The sequence below is a fragment of the Jaculus jaculus genome, chromosome 8 (genome assembly GCF_020740685.1).
Source record: "Jaculus jaculus isolate mJacJac1 chromosome 8, mJacJac1.mat.Y.cur, whole genome shotgun sequence".
NCBI lineage: Eukaryota > Metazoa > Chordata > Mammalia > Rodentia > Dipodidae > Jaculus > Jaculus jaculus.
The window spans coordinates 85,716,700-85,730,296 of NC_059109.1; the positions used below are offsets into that span (position 1 = coordinate 85,716,700).

At 41.2% G+C, this 13,597-nt stretch overlaps 1 non-coding gene across 1 annotated transcript; it reads right to left on the reverse strand.

Moving 5' to 3' along the window:
- Positions 1-12,677: 12,677 nt before the first annotated feature.
- On the reverse strand, positions 12,678-12,779 carry LOC123463151. The gene has a single exon (XR_006638758.1). It is a non-coding gene; the product is annotated as a U6 spliceosomal RNA (small nuclear RNA).
- Between the last annotated feature and the right edge of the window lie 818 nt (positions 12,780-13,597).

A 13,597-nucleotide genomic window follows, 5' to 3' on the forward strand; every position in this document is an offset into this window, starting at 1 on the left:
AGTGGAGAAAGTGGGCATACCTGTCTTGCTCCTGATTTTAGTGGAAAATGCTTTGAATTTTTCCTCTTTATTGTGTTGAGTTATGATCCTTCTCTTCTTAGTTTCTTCAGGACTTTTATCATGGAGGGCTATTGGATTTTGTCAAGAGCCTTTTCTGTAGGTATTGAGATGGTCCTATGATTTCTGCCTATAAGTTTATTTATATGGTCTATTACCTCTATTAACTTGCATATGTTGAATCATCCCCGTGTCTTTGGAATAAAAACAACATGAGTCTTGGGCTGGAGAGATGGCTTAGCAGTTAAGCGCTGGCCTGTGAAGCCTAAGGACCCCGGTTGGAGGATTGGTTCCCCAGGTCCCATGTTAGCCAGTTGCACAAGGGGGCACATGCATCTGGAGTTCGTTTGCAGAGGCTGGAAGTCCTGGCGCGGCCATTCTCTCTCTCTCCCTCTATCTGTCTTTCTCTCTGTGTCTGTCGCTCTCAAATGAAAAAAAACAAAAAAACCAAAAAAAAAAAAAAACACCAAACAACAACATGAGTCTGGTTTTAGTTTGCAAGTATTTTGTTGAGAGTTTTTGCATCTATGTTCTTCAAGAGATTGGTCTGTAATCTTTTTTTGTTGCTGTGTCTTTATCTGGCTTTTGCATCAAGGCAACACTGACTTCATAAACACTCTGTTAGTGTTCCTTCTTTTGCTGTTTTGTTAGATAATTGGAGAGAAAAGGTGTCAGTTATTCTTTGAAAGTCTGGTAAAACTTACCATCAAGTCTACCTGGGTCTGGACTTTATTTATTGGGAGAACGTTTTGTTATTATTGCTTCACAGCTTTTTATAGATCTGCTTAATCCATTTATCTCTTCTTAGTTTAATTTTGGTAGGATATATATGTATATGTGTATATATATATAAACACACACACACACACACATATATATGTGTGTGTGTATATATATATATTTATTTATTTTTGGTTTTTCAAGGTAGGGTCTCACTCTAGCTCAGGATTATAAAGTTTTTTGAGGCAGGGTCCCTAGACCAGGCTGACCTGGAATTTACTATGTAGTCTCTGGGTAGTCTTGAACTCACAGCAGTTCTCCTAGCTCTGCCTCCCAAGTGCTGGGATTAAAGGCATGCACCACCATGCCCAGCTGGAATATATTTTTTATATTAATTTTTATTTCATATTAGTTATAACAGCTTATTCTCTTTTATCCCCTTGCCCCAGCTCCTGTTATCCTGGTGACCCTCTTCAGTGGGGTTATGGTAGTCACTGAAGAGTCATGAAGGCCTCAGTCAGTCCCCATAGGATAGCAGGGTACAATGTCTCAGGATATCCCTACCCACTCCATGGATCTTACAGTCTTTCGGCCCCCCTCTTCAGTAATGTTTAAATATATGTTTTTAAGGTATGTCCTTATGATGTTTGCATTTCACTGGGCCTGTCATAAAAGCTCTTTTTTCATCTCTAATTTAATTTATTTTTTTATTTACTTATTTATTTATTTGAGGTAGAGTCTCACTCTGGCCCAAGCTGACCTGGAATTCACTATGGAGTCTCAGGCTGACCTTGAACTCACAGCGATCCTCCTACCTCTGCCTCCTGAGTGCTGGGATTAAAGGCATGGGCCACCACGCCTGGCTGTAATTTTATTAAACTGGATCTTTTATACATTTCTTTTGGTTAGTTTGACTAAGGGTTTATCAATTTTATTTATCTTTCCAAAAAATGTAAAAAAAACCTCTTAATTTCATTGATTCTTTGTAATTGTTGTTGTTTTGGTTCATTATTTTCTACCTTGATCTTAATTATTTCCATATACTGACTTTGAATTTGGCTTATTCTTGTTTCTTCCCAGGCCCTAATTATCATTTATTTATTTACTTGAGATTTCTCTTATATCTTGATATAGTTACATAGAGATATAATTTTTCCTCTTAGGATTGCTTTCATTGTATTTTGTAAGTTTTGTTATGTTGTATTTTCATTATCATTTGATTCTAAGAACATTTTAATTTCCTTCTTGATTTCTTATGTGACTCATTTATCATTCAATGGTGTGTTAATTAATCTCCATGGGTCTGTTTATGTTCTATAGTTTCTCTTGGTAATTGGTAGTTTTATTCTATTATGATAAAATAGAATATAAGAAAGGTTTTCATATTCACTTATGTGAGCTATTATAAAGAAAGTTTCATGCATTGCTAAGAAGAATGTGTATTCTACAATGTTTGGATGTAATGTTCTGTAGATGTTTGCTAAGTCCATCTTATTTATGATGTCAAGGCTATTGAACCCAGGGCCTCAAGCATACTAGGCAAGTGCTGTAACTCTGAGCTACATCTCCAGCCCTAATGTCATTTATGGCAGATGTTTCTCTAGTCTTTGCCAGGATGATTTGTAAGTTGGTGAGAGTAGGATATTGGAATTGCTCACTGCTATTGTACTGATGCTAATTGGTGAATTTTCATTCAGTACTATTTATTTTATGAAATTGGTTGCACCCATCTTTTGGTGTATATGTTTAGAATTGTAATGTCTTCTTGATTGTTTTGTTAATAGAAAAAGGTATTTATCTTCTTTATCTCTTCTGAAGCCTATCTTATCAGATATTAGAAGAGTGACATCTGCTTGTTTCCTAACTCCATTTCTTGAAATATTATTTTCCATTGTTTCATGCTAATGTAGTATTTGTCTTTTATAGTGAGGTGTGTTTCTGGAAGGTAGTAAATAGAATTCTGCCCATTAATCCATTTGACTAATCTCTGTCTTCTGATTGGTATGTATAATTCCCATTTTTTTTGTTGATTTTATAGTGTTTGGTTCTTTCCTATTCCTCTCTTGTGTAATTATTATTCAAGCATAATTTATTCTTTCCTATGGACTCATGGATATGTTTGTCTTTCTCTTCAGTCCAAAGGATTCATTTATATCTTCTGCAGAGCTGGCTTAGTGGTAATGAATTCATTTAGCCTGATCCTATAATGGAAAGTACTTTTTCTTTCTATTATGACATATGCTTTGCTGGGAATAGTAGTCTGGGTTGATAGTTGTCTCTTCAAGGGTTTGAAATATATCATTCCAAACTTTCTAGGATTTTAGTTTCTGCTGAGAAATCTACTTAATAACTTGGTGCTCTCTTGCACTTTCAATATCCTTTCTTTGTTCTGTTTATTTAGTATTTTAATTATAATACAATGAGAAAAGATGCTTTTCTGACCTTGTCAGTTTGGTGTTGCAGATGCCTTCTGTATCTGGACTGGCATCTCATTCCCTAATTTTAAGAAGTTTTATTCTTTGATTCTGTTGAAAATGTTTACTATGTCTTTAAGCTGACATTTTTCTCTTTCTATGTCCACACTTCTTAGATATCTTGTGTGCGCTCACGCGCGTGCGGGTGTGTGTGTGTGTGTGTAGTATGTAGCATGCACATGTTTGTGCCCTTTTGGTGACTCATGTGCTTGTCTGCAACAGGGTGTGCTCACCTGTGGTGACTGGAATGGAATGTTGGGTGTCCCACTCCATCGCTCTTCACAGGTTTTCTGAGCCAGAGTATCTTACTGATCCTGGAGCTTGCCTTTTTTTCATGAGCACTGCTGATTCACAGGACTCTGCTCCTCTACAGGACTGAGGTTACAGGTACATGTGACCATGTCATCTATTTATGTAGGATCTGGAGATTCAAACTCACTCAATTTAGCTTCCCCCCACTGCCAGGCCTTCATGCCTGTACAAGAAGTATACTTAGCCATTTCTCAAGCCCTAGATTTCATCTTTATATAGTGTTCCAAATGTCTTGAAAGATTCCCTCATAATTTCTTATTAATTAATCTTTGTCTCTGTTGAAATGGTCTCATTCTGCTGGGTGAGGTGGCTCACACTTTTTTTAAAATAATTTTTTAAAAATTTGTTTATTTATTTATTTGAGAGGGAGAAAGAGGGGGAGAGAGAGAGAATGGGCATGCCAGGGCCTCCAGCCACTGCAAACAAACTCCAGATGCATGCACCCCCTCTTGTGCATCTGGCTTATGTGGGTCCTGGAGAATCAAAGCAGGATCCTTTGGCTTTGCAGGAAAATAACTGCTAAGCCATCTCTCCATCCCAGTTTACACTTTTAATCCCAGCACTTGGAAAGCTCAGGTAGGAGGATCACTGTGAGTTTGGGACCAGCCTGGGCCAGAGAGTAAATTCCAAGTAAGTCTGGACTGGAGTAAGAACCTGTCTCATAAATAAATAAATAAATAGCCAAAAACGAAAAAAGAGAAATATTCTACTATTCTCCACCTTGTCTTCCAGCTTGGATAGTCTGTCCTTTCCTTAATTCATTCATTGCTAAGGCTTTCCATTGTGTGTGTGTGTTTTTTTAACTTGACTTAATATGTTTTTCATTTCCAGTGCTTCAGTTTGATTTTCCTTCAGTATTTCTTTTTAAAGATGTATCATTTATGGGCTGGAGAGATGGCTGAGCGGTTTAGGCACATGCTTGTGAAGCCTAAGGACCAGGGTTCGATTCTCCAGGTCCCACGTAAGAAAGATGCACATGGCAGCGCATGCATCTGAAGTTTGTTTGCAGTGGCTAGAGGCCCTGGCATGCTCATTCTCTTTCTCTCTCTCACTTTCTCTCCCTCTCTCTGTCTCTCATAAATAAAAATAAATCTTTAAAAAAAAAGATGTATCATTTATTCATTTGCAAGGAGAGAAGAGAAGAGAGAGAGAGAGAATGGGTGCTCCAAGGCCTCTAGCCACTGCAAGCAAACTCCAGATGCATGCACTACTTTGTGCATCTTGCTTTTCATGGGTACTGGGGAAGTGTACCTGGGTTGTTAGGCATTGCAGGCAAGTACCTTAACTGCTGAGCTATCTCTCTAGCCATCCTTCAGTATTTCTATCTCTTTACTGGATTGCTCTTCATAACTTGTATTGACCTATTTATTTCATTCAGCTGTTTGTTTCTGTTCTCTTGAGATTCACTCAGGATTTTGTTTTATTTGAACATATTTATAAATCATTCTTTAATTTTCTCTATGTGGGAGTTGATCTAATGCACTCTCACAAGAGGTCACTACTATAGGATTACTAATTTTGGAAAAAGTTATGTTACCTTGACTTTTCATGATTTTGTATTTTTACATTGGGAGTTACCTATCTGGGTTTTATTTGTTGCTTGAATTTTTTATTAGCTGACTTCTTAGGTGTATTGTTCAGAAGTTAGATCCTCAATCCAGGAGATCAAGATGACCACTGTGCAGATGTTATACCAGTTAATTAACAACAGTTAATGAGGATGGGATGAGGGAAAAAGAGGAAAGGAAGTTAATATGAGTGAGAAATATATGAGTTGGGCATTAAATGAGTGGTAGAGATTGCTCAATCACAGATTGGGCTGACAAACAGAGCAATTCAACACATCTAAAATGTAGTATCAATATGCAAACAAACTAAGTTAAATATATAGTATATATGCACAAGAATAGAGATTAAGGGCTGGAGAGATGGCTCAGTGGTTAAGCACTTGCCTGAGAAGCCTAAGGACCCCAGTTCGAGGCTCGATTCCCCAGGACCCACATTAGCCAGATGCACAAGGGGGTGCACGCATCTGGAGTTTGTTTGCAGTGGCTGGAGACCCTGGCACGCCCATTCTTTCTCTCTCTCTCTCTCTCTCTCTCTCTCTCTCTCTCTCTGTTGCTCTCAAATAAATAAATAAAAATAAACAAAAAATTAAAAAAAGAATAGAGATTAAAAATAGACATATAAGATAAATACTGAAAATGACAACAGACAATCATAACATATAATCACAAAAGGCAAAACATACTAAATATATATTAAATTAAATAATAAAAACATTGCAATGGTCAGTATTTCCTCCTTGATGGTGTGGGTTTTGAATTCCTTCCTTCCCAATGACATTTCATTTAATAAACTGCTCTGACAGGGTTGGTTAAAGTAACTTCCAGTTCAAACCTGTTGAACCATATTTTGGGTAGAATTACCCTAGTGGAGTAGTACTGTCCTGGAGTGTAGTTACTTTTAGAGTGAGTCTCTAGCCTGACTGCTCTGAGTGGAGTCAGATCCCTCCCTGATGCAAGCTCAGCTCAGCTCTACTCAGTGCTGGGTGTGGGGTGAGGGGAGGTCTCTGGTGTTCCTGTGCTGGGGGAAGGGGAGGTTGTAGAATTTTTCAGGGTGCTGTTCTCATCCACGGACTCAGCCAGTCCAGTCCCCCATCGACTCCTTTGGGTTCTTCTGATCTTGCAAGACTGGTGTGTTTGGGGAGAATCACTTCTCTGCACTTTCCACTGGCAGGGCCATTTGTTGTGAGAAGCACTTGGGTGGTTGGCCAACTTGGTTCTCACTGAGCAAGCCAGGCCACTCACTCTCACTCAGCTCGCGCTTCTCCACAGAGATCTCACCTGGCTTGCTCAACAACTTTGTTTACAAATCTTGTCTTGTAAAAAAAGAGCACATCATGTATTACTGATGCAGTATTTTGGGTCTCGTAAGATATTAAATTCCATAAAGATGCAAGAGATCCCAGGCCCAAGGCCTCAACTTTTGGGTTCTGATTGAGTTAGCAAAGAACTGAAAACAAACAGTACTCCAAGAAGGGTAAACTGTGAATTATGGTTTATTTAAGGATTATTTAAGGGAGATTTAGGATCCAGAGGGAATGCTAGCTGAAAGACCCAAGCCAAAAAGATACTCTCCTCCTTATCCAGCTGAAAAGGGGGAGGGAACATGGAGAAAATGTCCTACACATCTCTGGGGAAGAAGCTTCCAGAGAAGGCACACACATATGTGGAAAGCAAAGCAGAAGACCATCAAGCAAAGCAGGAAAACTCAGCTACAAGGTTCCCTCACATAGGAGTTCAGAGAGGTTTGAGAGACAGTAAAGGGCTCAGAGCTTAAAGGTAGATCACACATGTAGGTCAGCCTGGGCCAGAGAGAGACCCAACCTCGAAAAACCAAAAAAAAAAGAAAGAAAGGAAGGAAGGAAGGAAGGAAGGAAGGAAGGAAGGAAGGAAGGAGGGAGGGAGGGAGGGAGGGAGGGAGGGAGGGAGGGAGGGAAGGAAGGAAGGAAGGAAGGAAGGAAGGAAGGAAGGAAGGAAGGAAGGAAGGAAGGAAGGGAGAAAGAGAGAAAGAAAGAAAGAAAGAAAGAAAGAAAGAAAGAAAGAAAGAAAGAAAGAAAGAAAGAAAGAAAGAAAATAAAAGAAAAAAGAGAGAGAGAGATAGAGAGAGAAAGATCACACATGTTATAAAGTGAGAAAGTGTCCAAAAACATGGCGGGAAAGTGCCTGTACAAGAAGAAATCCTCCCCTTTTCCAGCCAGGCTGAGAAGAGGGAGAAGAGACTGAGAAAGCCTTACACACGTGATGATCCAGAGGAAGGAGGACAAGAGAGATATACACACGTTGTTGTACAAAAGAGCACCTAGAACGGGTGGAAAACAAGAAGAAAAATCCTCCCCCTCCCCAGCTGGAGAGCTTCCCAAAACGAGAATCAAGAGGGTCGGGTGGGGGCTGGAGAGATGGCTTAGCGGTTAAGCGCTTGCCTCTGAAGCCTAAGGACCCCGGTTGGAGGCTCGACTCCCCAGGACCCATGTTAGCCAGATGCACAAGGGGGCGCATGTGTCTGGAATTCATTTGCAGTGACTGCAGGCCCTGGCGCGCCCATTCTCTCCCTCTCTCTCTCTCTCTCCCTCCCTCCCTCCCTCTGTCGCTCTCAAATAAATAGGTAAAAATTAAAAAAAAAAAATTAAAGAGGGTCCGGTGCCAGAAGAATGAAAAGGGACCAAGAGCTGGACACGTGATCATGCTCCTTTATATGCAGACATCCAACTGGGATGAGCCTCGTCATCAGATACAGGTGTATAAGGGAGAGACCTTTCTGGTTAATGGACTCAGGAGGGCCAGCCAACCCAGGTGTGTCAGGGCCAGGAAAACTTGAAGAAGGAGCAGGAAGCACTACTGAATTGTTGCTTGCAGCCATCTTGAATGAGACTGGATCGGATGCAGGTTCTAGTCTTGCCAGGGTAGGCAGGGTGGCATCCATGTTCTCCTGGGGCCTCTGTCCCTGGCTGACTGCCTATAAAAAGCTGCCTTGCTCCTCTTCCTCCTTGCCTCTTTTGTTACCCTGGGTTTCTTTGGGGAGGCTCCTAATCTGCATCTTTGTAAAAAAAAATTTTTTTCATTTAGTTTTGAGGAGAGAGAGAGGCCAGGACCTTTTGTCACTGCAAATACATGAACCACTTTGTGCATCTGGCTTTACATTGGTCAAACAGAAGTCAAACCCAGGTAGGCAGGCTTTGCAAGTAAGTGCCTTTAACTGCTGAATCAGTCCCAGTCCTGATCCACCATCTTTTTTTTTTTTTTTTTTTTTTTCGAGGTTGGGTCTTACTTTAGCCCAGACTGACCTGGAATTCACTATGGAGTCTCAGGGTGGCCTCAAATTCACGGCAATCCTCCTAGGTACGGCCCAATCTAACCCAGACTGATCTGAAATTCACTCTGCACTTCTAGGCTGGCCTTGAGTTCATAGTAGTTCTCCTACTTTCACTTTCTTAGTGCTGGGATTAAAGGTATGTACCACAATGCCCACTTGTTTTTATTTTCTGAGGTCGGATCTCACTGTAGCCCAAGCTGACCTGGAATTCACTATGTGGCCTCAGGGTGGCCTCAGATTTATAGTGCTCCTCCTACTGTTGCCTCCCAAGTGCTGGGATTAAAGGGTGCGCCACCATGGCCGGCAGTTTTGTTTTTTTGAGTCACAACCTCACTCAGGCTGCCTTGGAACTCACTCTGTAGCCCAGGCTGCCTTGACTCAGTGATCCTCTTACCCCCGACTCCCAGATGCTGGGATTATAGGAATGAGCTACAATGCTCAGCTTTCAAAATGCATTTTCACAGTTGATTTGATTTAATCAGAATTTAAATAAGGATTTACCATTGCATTTGGTTAATTTCTTTTTTTTTTTTTTCCTTTAAGAGAGAGCAAGAGCAAGAGACAGAGAGGCTGTGTGTAGGGCCTCCAGCGGCAATGAACTAACTCCAGACACAATGAACTAACTCCAGACATATGTGCTACCTTGTGCATATGACTTATATGGGTCCTGGGCAATCAAACTGGGGTCCTGTGGCTTTGCAGGCAAGTACTTTAACCACTAAGCCATCTCTCCAACCCACATTTGGTTAATTTCAAACTGTTGTACTCTTCCTCTCCTTTAAAAGCTGTTTTGGAATCACTCTCCAAATAAATTGGTTTAACCATCAATTATAAATCTTTTATATATATACATATATATTTGTTCATTTTTTATTTATATTTGAGAGCAACAGACACAGAGAGAAAGACAGATAGAGGGAGAGAGAGGGAATGGGCGTGCCAGGGCTTCCAGCCACTGCAAACGAACTCCAGACGCGTGCGCCCCCTTGTGCATCTGGCTAACTGGGACCTGGGGAACCGAGTCTCAAACCGGGGTCCATAGGCTTCATAGGCAAGCGCTTAACCGCTAAGCCATCTCTCCAGCCCTATAAATCTTTTCTTGATATATAATGTTTCAACTTTTATATTTCCTTTAGGTTGCTACAGTGTGGTCTTCCCTTAGCTTATAAGAAGTCTGAAAAACAATTGACTCACTGTCCACAAAAATTCTACTATTCATGTTAATAGACACCCACATTTGTTTACAGAGCTACAAAAGTATTTAGATTGCTGTGTATATAAAGGGACAATCCTTCTTTCTCCGTTATTTCTGACTTTCTGTCTTCAGTGGGTCCATACATATGACAGTCACTTGTAAGCATTATTAAATGAACTGAGGACTTCATTCCCCTTGAAGCAGGGTTTGCCAGGCATGGTTACTTGTTTGGGGACATGTGCTCTCATATAGTGACCTAGCATACTCAAATGACTTAATTTGGACCAGATCCATCTGTGATTATCACATACTTTTCATTTCCCATTCCTCACCACCTAAGGACAATGCATCTCTAGCAGTTATGAATCTTTGTTGCTAAAAGTAGGGTCTCATTCTTATCCAGACTTACCTGAAATTTACTCTGCAGCACAGGCTGGACTTGAATTTATGGCAATCCTCCTACCTCAGCCTCCTGAATGCTAGGAGCATGTGTCACCATGCCTGGCTTCTAGATATGAATCTAAACTGGCCAGCACTCATCATGTAAAGCCACAGGACTTTAGCACTGGAAAATAAATTTAGCAATTAAGCAATCATGTGTCCCAAAATAGAAGGAGACAGAAGACCTTAGAGGCTCCTTGGAAAATTTCCCAGGAGAGACTCTGTGTATGAGATACCCATCTCTCAGCCATACAAAGTTCTGGCTTGCACAGGAACAAATTGACTTTTGGATGATTTTAATAGAAGGGCAGTGGAAGGGTAACATATTGACTAGAAGGAAGGATACCAGGTTCTGAACACAGCTAAGATCTGCAGGAGGCTGGGGAACAGGACACCACCAAAGTTATGCTTCAGGACAGTCCAGATAGGATGATCTAGCTGCATGGCAGTGTAAACTCATCCTGAATCTAAATTAAATGTCTTGGTGGGAGCATTTGAATTGCTGAATCTGGATTATATAGTGTGTACTAGTTGCCAGGGGCCAGAAAAAGGGCAGCTAGCATGGCTCCTGTCTATAGTAGGAAGTAAATCCTGCTTTCCACCATGACCACATCACCGAGGAAGGACTCTAAGATGCTAAGTGACCACTAGCAATGGCAAGTGACTACTCCCACTCCCATTTGAATTCAGGTAGCATGTAGACTTGGCCAAAAGTAGTTACCTATGGGAACATTTCCTATCACCTGCCCATCCCTCCAAATGCATTGCATTCCCAAATAGCACTATTTTGAATGATGAGTTCTCAAAGGCTTTAACTTCATTGAAGGGGAAACAATTTCTTTTTGCACATTGGTCTCTCTGTTACTGCCAGCTACCCACTTGTTGAAGGAAAACCAAATATCAACCTTTCCTCTTGACTTTTGTTCAGGTGTTCAGTATAAGCACATGAGTTTCCAGCAGCATTAAAACTTCTTCAGCAGGGGATTGGAGAAATGGCTCAGCAGTTAAGGCCTGTAAAGCCTAACCACCAGGGTCCCGTTCCTCAGCACCCATGTAAGCCAGATGTACAAAGTGGTACATGCATTTGGATTTTGTTTGCAGTGACTAGAGGTCCTGGTGCAACCATTCTCTCTGTCTCTCTTCTCTCTCTCTCTCCTTGCAAATAAATAAAACACATTTTCTTAAAATAATCTACACTTGTTCCATTAGTGATAAGAGTAGCACTTAAAACTATTACAGGCTGCTACACATCAGACTGAGGTAGAGATGAGGCAGAACAAAGATTCTGCCATTGCTCTTTAGTATTCTTTTCTGATGGTTCTCAGATTCCATAAAGTGAGGTAGTGTTGTGTGGTTAAGTAATATGAAGCAAGAGCTAACACTGTGACAATTTTCCCAAAAGGTATAGAGTTTCCTTGTTACTAAGAAAAAATGCCCTTGAATTTTCTAGGTTGAGGATGAGTGTTCAGAAGATACTGTCTTATTTGTTCTCCCTCCCTCCCCCTTCCCTTCCTTCTTTCCTCCTTCCCTCTTTCTCCTCCTCCTCCTCTCTCTCTCTTTTTAGTCGAGGTATTACTCTATACCAGGCTTAACTGGAACTCACTCTGTATTCTCAGGCTTGCCTTAAACTCACAGCAGTTCTCCTACCTCAGTCTCCCAAGTGCTGGAATTAAAGGTGTGCACCACCATATCTGTCTTTCCCTCCCTCCCTTTATTCCTCTCTCTTTCTTTTTCTCTGATTTTCTCTCCCTCCCTCCCTCCCTCCCTTCCTTCTTTCCTTCCTTTCTCTTTCTATCTTCCTATCTTTCCTGTCTTTCTGTCTCTCTGTTTGGAAACAAGCAGAAAAGGAAACAAGAGGAAAGACTGGTCTCAACAGTGGAGACTGGCTTTAACCCAGAAATCCTGAGTAGGGCTCAGGCCAGGTCAGGAGCAACTTTCCTTCCAGCTTGGGGTGCAGTGAGGCTTGCAGTGTTCTACTGTGTCTTCCATTTATTGTGATGAACATCTTGTGTTTCCAACCGATGTTCAAATTTGTCAATGAAAGCTGACATCTTCTCAAGGTTCATGTTCTTCAATGTAGCACCTCAAGGCTTACTTACTACTGGCATGGACCTTCTTACCTTGCCTCTTGTTACTGAGGTTTGCACACTGGCTGCCACAGCACCAACCCTAGTATTCATCCTTAAGAAACAATTGCTTGGTTTTGCTGACAGGTTATGCTGTCAACATGGATTCTTGCACTTTTGCATGGCCTTCCCGAGTAACCCCCCTTTTTTCCAAAGTAAGGTCTCACTCTAGCTCACACTAACCTGGAATTCACTGTGTTGTCTCAGGGTGGCCTCGAACTCTCAGTGATCCTCCTACCTCTGCCTCCTGAGTGCTGGGATTAAAGGTGTGTGCCACCACACCTGGCCCTTTTCATTGTATCACATTTCTAGGCATTCCTACTAAGTTGTTTGGCAGCAAACTTCAAGTTAAGTCCATGTTTCTCCATATTCAACAAAGCTCTACAAGTTGGTGGGGCACACGGGGCAGGAGCACAGGAAGCTTGTGCGGGTGTATTGATTCCCATACTGGTGACAGCCGCCCAGCTAAGAATATGTATATATGTGGAACACTTCACAGACTTGCATGCCATCCTTGCACAGGGCCAAGCTAGTCTTCTCCATATTGTACCAGTTTTCGTGTCTGTGCTGCTGAAGCACAGACATCTGTGAGCCTTCAGTGACTATACTCCACTCACTCTGAGAGTTATGAATAGTAACTGAACCTTCTCCTCACTTTCAATTAGCTTAAACTGTGAGAAATTCTTCCTATGTCGACCGATGTAGGTAAGTCTCATCATTCTACCTAACCTGTGTCATCTCCATTATTAGCACCAATATTTCCTGTCCTGATCATAAAACCTAAATATGTACCTAATTAAAGATGCCATCTACATCTCTATATTTAGAGCTTGTTTCAGTCCATTTTCTGTTACTAGAGCAGAACACTGGACACTGGGTTATTTATAAGAAAACAGGTTTGTTTTGGCTAAGTCTGGAGACTGGGATGTCTAACAGAATGGCACTAGCTTCTCTCATCCTTTGATAGGGACTTTATTCTGTTGATTCATTGTTTTCATTTTTGCTTCACAAAGCAAAAGAGTATCTTGGTGGAAGAGAAAAAGGGGGACTGAACTATCAAGCTACCCATCCTGCAAGAAAGGCATTGATCTATTATAATGGCTCCAATCTCACTACTCAAACACCTCCCATTGGGCCTCACTTCCCCACACTGCTGCATGGAGAATAGAAAGCTCAGGATGAGTTTCTCTGTGGGACAAACTATTCCCACCATCGATGAGCTGTATTGTATCTATGTATACATCATCATCTGCTCTATACCTACAGGTATCTTCACATCTTTATCATCTATAACATTGTTTTCACCTTCATCTACATTGTTATGCCTCTGCTTATACCCTTATCACCATCCACATCAACATGGACATCTTGATATCAACGGTTCTCAGCTGGGGCAC